The 10,063-nt window shown below is 40.7% G+C and overlaps 1 protein-coding gene across 9 annotated transcripts in view; it reads right to left on the reverse strand.

Annotated features, from left to right (window-relative positions):
- Window positions 1-10,063, reverse strand: part of PDE1C (phosphodiesterase 1C) — a 396,700-nt gene that overhangs the window by 368,304 nt on the left and 18,333 nt on the right. The window lies entirely within an intron of this gene.

Consider the following 10,063-nt stretch of genomic DNA (forward strand, 5'->3'; position numbering starts at 1 on the left):
TTTTAATGGAAATGAACATTTACAAGTTACCTCCTCATACACACATGCTTTCTCCAGAAAGAGTGGAGTTAAGCCTGTGGTCTCCAGCTGATCTCTACCTGCACGTTTAGGAATACTGAAGAGGTAGAAAAACTACCTTCTTCCTGGAAAGCCAGTCATATACATCAGAAGTTTTCAATGTAACCATAACTTCATTTTTCAGTTCCCTCAAGGTATTTTGTTTTGAAGTTTTTCCAACAGCTTTAGTACCATACTGCAAACAGTCAATAACATTAGATTAAAATGGAAACTATTAGTCTGTTGTGATAACCAACTACATACTTGCAAATCAGGATGCAAGAACTCTTACTAGCACTAATATAGAAAAACATAGCATTGCCATGTATAGATTTATTTCTCATCTCGCACTAGCATAGCTCCCATTTGCAGAAGCCTATCTTGAAGTTCATTTCCCTTCACCAAAACAGAAGGCTGAATTATAGGCCAAACATTATTCTGAAAACAAATAAAAAAGCATTTTAAAAGGGTGAGTGCCTAAGCCCACAGCACGTATGTGAGGGAGGAACAAGAGAAGGCTAGGCTTTGCAGATGACAGCTTTGTACCATCCACAGCTTGCATATCAAAGAAAATCTGTCAGTGACAAAAAATAAATATATGTTGTAAACTTGTAATTTCATTTAACTACTCTCATTAAGAATAAAATTCAGCCTCTGCTACAACCTGGCTGTATGCTGGTACAATGCTCTTGTCCTGAAATAAATACATGAAATCTAAGGACTGCAAACAAGTACATATCATCCTAATGTAGAGACAGCAGGAGCCAGATTCTCATTTCAGTTCCAGGGTAATATTCCAAAATGCTGCTTTTATTTGGAATTCCTCTTATAGAACCATGGCATATTGAACAATGCAATGGTGGTCAACGTTCAAGACTACATCTAGGCCAACTCAGAGGCACAAAAGGGTTTCTGGTCCTGAGGCAAAGTGGCACAGGCTGGCTCATCTGCACTACACTTGCCCCAGATCTCCTGTAGGACCAGGTGGACCCACGTCATACCTGTGGAGGGACGCAAACCCAGGCCAGCCTTGTGTTACCACCTAGTGAGAACAGCCCCTTGCACCACCCAGCTGCATCCAGACTCTAACACAAGCCAACAGCATATGAGGTAACAGACTAACAATTCAGAAGAACAGATGAGCAGTGTTCCAGCTCATTCATTTAGCAGTACAGATATTGCCTGAGATTACCCAGGGACTTTGCATGAGAAAGTACAGCATGGACAAAATGCTGAATGCTGTCTTAGTTAATACACACTGATGCTTCTGTGGCTGTAGAGGTCACAATACAAAAAAATTTCAAATGGGACAGATCCCCCAGCCTAGCCCACGCAAAAGGAGTGTTTCAAGCAGCTTTGTTTCTCCTATAGATAGTTGGAACTGCCCAAACAGGACATCAGAGATCCATGTCTGAATGATTATGTCCAGGACACATGAGGAAAACAACACTCATGCAGAAACATTTAATTGTATCCAGGAATTAGGAAAAATCTAGAAGGAAAAGAAACTGAGGGATGATTCAGTTTTATGTTGCATTAGCAATTATATAGCAGCTGTGGTGGTTTGTTGCTGCTATATGCATTCACTCTTACAGTTAATAATAACAATCAAGTTTCCTTCGAGATCCACCAAAATAAGATGAGCACTTAATTGTAGCTCAGAGCAGTAAACTTGAGTCATGCATCACATTGCAAAAAAAAATAAAAATCTCCATGGCAGGCTTTCATGCAAGTACACCCTTGATAAGAAAACATAAGTCGCAAGAATTCTCCGCAGTGGCAAGGAGAGGCAGAACAAAAGGGGCTCTGCAATTTGGAGGAAGAAACAGAAATTAATGAAAAAGGTAGGTACAGAATTATGCCTGCAACATTCCTGATACAGTTTCACAAATTCCACTTAAACAATTTCAAGAAACGTGAATTCAATACAGAAAGAAAATCCTCATCCTAAACCTGTTACCCCCTAAAAGTTATTTGGGACAGAGAAAGCCCACACAGTTACAGGTTACTGCGCTGGTACTCAGTGCTGATGGCAGCAGTCTCAGCACACCTCCTCCTTCCCCAGCAGACCATAAGGAAGATTTCCCTGGGCCAGACACTTTGAAGTGGCACAATGTAAGAACCATGGTAATAAGTGAGCCCGAAGGTCCCTTTAGTTCAGCATACTGTCTGCAACTGACCCTATGAAAAGGAGTAATACCAGCAGAGGTGTACAGCTACTGTTCTCTCAGAATAGCTTCCCAAAATCCAGTATGCTCTTCTTGCCCACCAGAAAATAATTTGAAAACAGATCACAAAAGTAAAACAAAATAAGATTGGCCTCAACTACTCAGGCAGGAGACTGAAGTTTTTGCTCACAAAAATGCAGAGGTACAAGCATGATTTTTATATAAGCATAGACTGTGCCTAGTTTATCTGCCAGCTCTTCAAAACCTCAGTCACAATAAAGTTAAATTTCCTATACCAAGAACTCAATGTACATCAGTTTGATGCTGCTGAAACTTGTATAACTATATGCTATGCATCCAGTCAGCCAGGACTTTGTGATCCACAGGCTTTGAGAGGAAGTATTTGAACGTTAACTAGCCAAGAATTAAACTGCTTTGCAGATAATGGGAAAAATGCTATTTACACATTTAATCAAATGAAATAATGCCATGTTTGTTGTTTTGGCTTATGAACAGGAGAAAAAAATGTGCAGACAAATGACTAACAATTACATTGGCAGGGCTTTCGTTATTCCTTTCTTCCTTTATTTTTTTTAATTCCAGAAATAAAATCAAACATTTGATCAGACTTGGATGTTATCAAACTTTAAAAATGGAAAGCTGGACAAGCCTTGTGTTGCATGTGTCTTTTCAGGATGCAAAGAAGACAAACACAAACCACAGGAACAAGGTAAATACCTCACAAGAGATGTAATTAAAGGATCTGCTACCCTCACAGCTCAGCCATAATTCCACACCTTTCTACACTGAAGTTTTTAAATCAAGACAAAGTGCATTAAGGTGCAGCAGGGAGTTAACCACAGCTTGGTGAGCCACTGCACATCAGCTCAGATACCACACCTAATTGCAGGCAGACCTTGACAAAAGTAAGATAAAGTGCATCTTCTGCCTTGCCCCTTGCCTGCCTCAGGTACATGCAGCAGCCAGAGGCTGAAAGGCACAGAGAAGTGTGATGGTCTGTTATATTTGCTGTCCCAAAGGCAGAGCAGCACATAGTCTGGTGTCTGGGAAGGTCTTCAGTACCCATCTGCCTCTCCAGCAGGAGTTCTACTTTCCGCAGTCCAGTTACAGCAGGCTAGTGGGGAAGCAAAGTCTTCTTACAGAAAACAACTCTTCTCCCCCTCTCTCTTCTCTGATGTTTGCTTACATGAATGAAGGGTGTTAAGAAAGCGGGGCTAAGGTAACTGTGAAGCAGATCCATTGTATTTGTGAAGGGAAATTGGCTCAGGACTTCTCCATCTGCAGATCCCCATGTAAAGGGCCCCAATCATCCCTAGGTGCTTTGCTGTGTGGACATTATCTCTTCCACATGGTTTGCTGTGCATTGGATTGGAGAGCAGGTGGCAGAAGAAAAGAATATCAAATGTGACAACACAGGTCTGACACCAAGCCAGAAAATTATGTCAGGATCATATCCATGGAGCATAGCCAAGGTCCTAGATGCAGTCCCAACGCAGGCAGGCAAGTCCACAGCACCAAGATACCCAAAACCACAGTCAACATGCTGAGATCCAGAGCAATGAAAACTAGCGGTCCTACAGCACTGCTCAGGGAAGCAACAATAGCCACAGGTGGAACTTAGATGGAGTTCCTGTCCTGGGCAGGGTGCTGGGAGGAGCTAATCAGAGTAATTAAGGCTGTTAATAGCCTCCAGACCCGCCACTAAATGTTTCCCCACAGAAAGAGAAATGGTGTTTTAAATGATGGAACAAGTATTTTTATTTAACGATGAAAAAGACAAGCCTACTTTATCTAACAGGTACAGGATACTGAGTTAAAATCAGAAGTATAACATTAAATCTCTCTCCTGCTAATGCCAAGGCCCTCACTTTTCCAGACAACTCAAACTTGTTTCTAAATCCCCCAGACCCAAATTCCTTCTCACTTCACCCTCAGGATGTAAAGTAGCACTCCTAAAAAAAGTGCAGGCAGGTCAGCATCCAATAAAAGTTTAAGCACGGCATATTTTTTTTTCACAGAGCTTTCAGGAAGTAACTGGAGGAAATCTGCCTGTCAGTTTTGAGTGCTCAAAAAATGTGAAGTACCTTCAAAGTACAAATTAAACTTGGCTTAGAAAAATACAACAACAAGGTTACATTCACCTTACAAAATGTTCCTAGTCATCCAGTACTCTCTTCTTAAGCCACCTGGAGCACAGTTGAGCTTTCCACTAAGCACAGGTGATTTAGTAGATCATAACTCCACCCGGGGAGGAACAATCCCAGGCACCAGTACGTGCTGGAAAGCATCCTGGCAGGAAGGGACCTGGTGGTCCTGGTGGACACCAAGTTGAGTTCAGTGTTGGCAGCAAGTCGAGGGAGGTGATCCTTCCCCTCTGCTCAGCACTGGGGAGGCCACACATGGAGTGCTGGGTCCAGTTCTGGGCTCCCCAGAACTAGAGAAACCTGGACATACTGGAGAGAGTCTACTGAAGGACCACCAAGATGATCAAGGGTCTGGAGCATCTTTCCTATGAGAAAAGGTTAGGACTGCTCAGCCTGGAGAAGAGGGGAATTTTATCGGTGTATATAAACTTCTGAAGGCAGGCTGCAAAAATGACAGAGACAGGCTCTTTTCAGCGGCACCCAGTGACAGGGCAAGAGGCAATGGACACAAACTGACACAGAAAAGGTTCTATCTGGACATCAGGAAACATTTCTCTTACTCTGAAGGTGAACAAGCACTGGCATAGGTTGCTCAGAGAGTTTGTGGAGTTTTCCTCCTTGGAGATCTTCAAAGCTACCCTGACGTGGTCCTGGGAGGCTTGCGGTATATGGCTATGCTTGAGCAGAAGGGTTGGACAAGATGACTCCCAGAGGTCCCTTCCAAACTCAACCATTCTGTGAAGATGTGAACAGCAGCTGAACACATAAAAACATGCCTTGGATAGAAGAAACAAGAGCATCCATGCTTACCCTATTGCTGATGTTGGATGCAGGACTTAGGCTGTCTAGGGCCTTCAGACTTGGGCTTGAGTGGTTTGTAAATTGAAATTGCTACATCACAAGGTCTGTCTGAAAGGTATTCAGAGCATGACAGCTAATCCAGAGACCTTCAGAAAGTGAAAGAAATTCCCTATCCAAGCACTGACCTGAAAAATCCTGGACTCCATCTCCTCCACCAGAAGGCACTAAACATTTCTTTTTCATATCCAGTCTTTACTGACAGGAGAATATCTATAAACGATTAACTATAATATTAACTATTAACTATATATAACTATTATATCACACCTATTATAAGCATCAGGGTAATTTTGAGTGAGACACTGGGAAGAATGGGGAAAGTCTAATACTTAAACAAAAAACTCATCTATTTAAATTCTGCCTTTTAGACTACACGTTTTCTCAAACTACATTTCTAACCACAACCTTTCTACCATCAAGATAAAACGAAAGCTTCCTGCCAATCGCCGTTATCTCTTCTATATCCATGTTAAATATGTTGCTATACAGAAATTATTAGTCTAACAAACTACTGGCAGTGTGCACCTTTTATATGCCCCAAAGGGCAATAAAGTCATATACTGCTGTGTTAATTATTCCATTAGCTGAAGTATCAGAGGTCTGTGCTTTGGACCAGAAAGCTGTGGGCACGCCATCCATTGACTAAATGGTGTGTTTTCTGAAAATCCCTTATTAACATTTTGGCTACATGCCCCCGCTGCTCTGAGAGCCAGACATCACCATGTTGAAATAGTCAGCCATTTAGTTTTTCACAGCAATACCTCAGCCACATATCCAGCAAAAACCTTCAGATCAAATAAGTATTTTACTGGTTTTACTCATTTTCAGCTAGTTAGGATGGACAGGATTATGATCCTTCATATGTCATAGCAGTAACCACATTGCTAGCCAATAATTAGCAAGTTTTATCAGCACTGCATGCTCTTGCCCTGAAACAGTCCCCAAGAGCCTAATTTAGAGATATACATCTCACTTGCTTAATACAAATTTATCCTCCTAAATTATTCTTTTTTTCCATAAACAGCCAGCACTAGAGCTCTGAGGCACCAAAAGTAATTAATATAGATGTATTTTTAAACTATTTTTGTATGCACATATTGCCAGAAGTCAGACACTTTCTTTAGATTTACATTCATTATAAGATATCATTCTGGATATCTTAGAAAATGATCATAAATTAAGTAAAGAAGGAGAAAAAAAGAAGAAAATAGCGGAAATCCATGCAAACAACATAGCATGTAAAGAAGGACAGGTGTCCAGCAAAATGTTGCCTATTAACAGAGGAAGAGCTTGAAAGCTCTCAATGAAAAGAATGCCTTTCCCTTAAAAGTCAAATGAAAAGCTCGAAGTATTTTTGCTGACCTTAGGAAATTGATTTGCATGCTTATGCTTGCAGCTCAAATTTCTCAAAAGGCAAAATGCCCTGCCATCCCCAGCTTTTTGCTCCTTTCCCTTCCCGTTTTCTCAATGGTATTGGATATAAATCACTCCTTGAGCTGATAGAGATAATGATGTTGCTAACAGTTTCACAAAGTCCAAGGAATGAAAAAATGACACTAAAGCTATCCCGTACCTTCCTATACCTGGCCTTTAGCCTTTAGAACTTTAAAGTGATGCCCATTGTTCTCATATATGTAACCACAACTCTATCTTAATACTGTGTTCTGTAGATTAGACAAGAAGTTTTATGTATTAAAAATATACATATATCCAAAAAACTATCCAAAACAAATATATCACAGTTCAACAAGACTAACTACAGATAGCATGCTACCAGGAACACTAACATTTCTACACAACCTTTTTCACTAGCAAAATGTCTGTCACTGATGTACTCCCACACTACATGAAACAAAAGATGACTAATCAGAACCTCCCTAACTGCTATGATCTCTGACTCTAAGGACTGGGAATGTTTGGCACCTGGGCAGAGAAACAAAGAAGCTCACTGAGTCCTCTCACCCTTCATACTCATTGCGGATAATGTGTCAAGCTCTCATCACTTTATGGAGGAGGTGGGAGGTGTAACCTTTGTGATTGGACATGAAACAGCTATTCAACATCTGAGGGCTCTATAAAGGATTATCAGGTTGCTAGGAGACAACATGGGATATTTGTTTGCATGCTAGCCCTGGAAAAGAGAACACTTGCCTCATGTGGACTTTATAGGACCTTGACTGAGGGCCAGGAAAGGGCTCTGAAGGTATCAGAGAAAATAGTGACTGCTGGAGCTGAGTTTGACCGAAAGACAGCAGTGAAATCAGTGGCACAGTTGGAGCCAAAGCAGTCATCGATTACATGATATACAAATAAGTTTTTCAGTAAAAACTTCCAGTGCTTGAAAAGAAGAGTTAAAGAGTTAATTCATACGTTTTTAGCACTAATCAATTCATGAGGGCTTGGCCATGTCCTATGTTCATTTTGTATGATCAAAGTGGCTAGTAACTCATGATTTAGACACACTGATGCACTCTATCAGAATAAACCATTTTCTTGTACAGGGTGAGGCCTTACAATAGATAATAATAATAATAATAATAATAATAATAATAATAATAATAATAATAAACAAAAGGGATAAATTAAGGCTTTGTTAATTTATGCTTTTTTTCTTATTCTTTTATCACACTCTAAATAGATATTTTCCATGCAATCATGGAGTCTCACCCTGAACTTCATGACACTGTGATTTAAAGACTAGTCCTTAAGATCACTTAAACCATTGGAAGCCATTTTGCAAACTTTAACTGAAATACGTTTTGCTCTTGAGTGAAAATGTCCTTAAGCGGAAATGCTGTATGCTGGTGCTTGTGGTATTTCAGGATCATAGAATGTTTTGGGTTGGAAGGGACCTTAAAGGTTATCCAGTTCCAACCCCCCCTGCCATGGGCAGGGATACCTCCCACCAGACCAGGTTTGCCCAAAGCCCCATCCAGCCCGGCCTTGAACACCTCCAGGGATGGGGCATCCACAGCTTCTCTGGGCAATCTGTGCCAGTGCCTCATTACCCTCACAAAATAGATATAAGAAATAAATTATTTTCTAAATCTCCCCTCTTTTAGTTTAAAGCCATTATCCCTCGTCCTATCACTCCAATCCCTGACAAAGAGTCCCTCCCCAGCTTTCCTGTAGGCCCCCTTTAGGTACAGGAAGGCCACTATAAGGTCTCCCCAGAGCCTTCTCTCCTCTAGGCTGAAAAACCCCAACTCCCTCGGCCTGTCTTCATAGGAGAGGTGCTCCAGCCCTTTGATCACTTTCATGGCCCTCCTCTGGACTCGCTGTAATACATCCATGTCCTTCCTGTGCTGGGGGCCCCAGAGCTGAATGACCTCACTCCAGGTGGGGTCTCACAAGAGCAGAGTGGAGGGGCAGAATCATCTCCCTCGCCCTGCTGGCCATGCTGCTTTTGATGCAGTCCAGGTTATGGCTGGCTTTGTGAGCTGTAAACACATGTTGCTGGCTCACGTTGAGGTTCTTGTCAACCAACAACCCCAGGTCCTTCTCCTCAGGGAAGGAAGGGAAGGACCTCAATTGAATTGTTGATTCAACAATTGAATCAACTGATTGAACAATTGATTGAACAAAGGATTTTTTTTTCAGATCCTTTCTTTGGTGTTTGTGATGGGAACCAAACAAAATAGCGGATTTCATTTCCCACCATTCCTGTAACCATGTTTCCACAGCTCAGGAAAGTACCAGATAAAACCTTTGAGGAGCAGTGTCTCCAGAAACTCCCCAACAGCAATGCAAGTCTGCCCCACCAAAGATTTAAGCCAGGCCAAAACGGAGACTCTAAGTCAAATGCAAGCAAATTCCAGTCGTCGAATAGTTCCTGACTGTCTTTTAGTCTCCTTCAATGAAACTGAATCAATCTCAAAACACATTATCGTGTCTCATTGTTTAGTTAGGCAGACAGTGTAAATCATCAATGCTAGGTTTAATGATGTGGTTTAAAACATAAGTGAGGAAATCCATTCCCTATTACATCTGACGCTGCTCAGCTAACATCTGTAGACATCTATACATCTGTACAATCTATAAATTATTCAGAGAAACAAAAAAGGTATGAGTGTTCTAAAATCTATCTTAATGCCAAATTAATTCTAGTGTAATTCCTTCTACTCAAATTCCAGGCAAATGGCATCTCAACCCAAGTGTAAAGAAGAAGAAAATTGGGCCCAATATATTGCATGCTCCACTATACATACTTTTTTTTTTTCTTGTAGAGCAAAGAGTTAGAAAGCATGATTAGGTAAATCCAAATGGCAAATTGTCAGTATCAACCACTATATCTATTTCAGGTGATTACAACATCTCAGGATCTGACCACATTATTGAAGTTATTGAATCTGTGATGTTTGAATTACAAGGTCAATCATATATCAACTGCATTGCACTGAAGGCAAAACTGCAGGGTTTGAGATGAAAATTTGTAACTGATAAGTCAGTAACCTAAGAAACAGATGGGACATAAAAACAGTTGCTCTAACTTATTTAATGTCATAAACAGGAGATAATAAAATGTGAAGAAAGGAAGAAAGTTATGAAAGGAGAATGTCTCCATGGTCAAAACTTCTTACTAGTGCCCCCGCATTTGAAAGCAAAGAGACACACTTTCCATTTAGTTAGATTAGTACCTACAAGCTTTGTTAAATCATTGATTTGATGTTATTTTCTGTGTCATCTAAAGAGTAGAAACAACAAAGGAGAGGTATGAATCAAGCCTCGTTAACATATATATATATACAATCACCTATCTCCTAATGTAATGGGAGGTATTTATTCAAGAGAAAATTGATGTTAAGCAGCGTA

Source organism: Anser brachyrhynchus (genome assembly GCF_964034855.1).
Source record: "Anser brachyrhynchus genome assembly, chromosome: 2".
In the NCBI taxonomy this organism is placed as follows: domain Eukaryota; kingdom Metazoa; phylum Chordata; class Aves; order Anseriformes; family Anatidae; genus Anser; species Anser brachyrhynchus.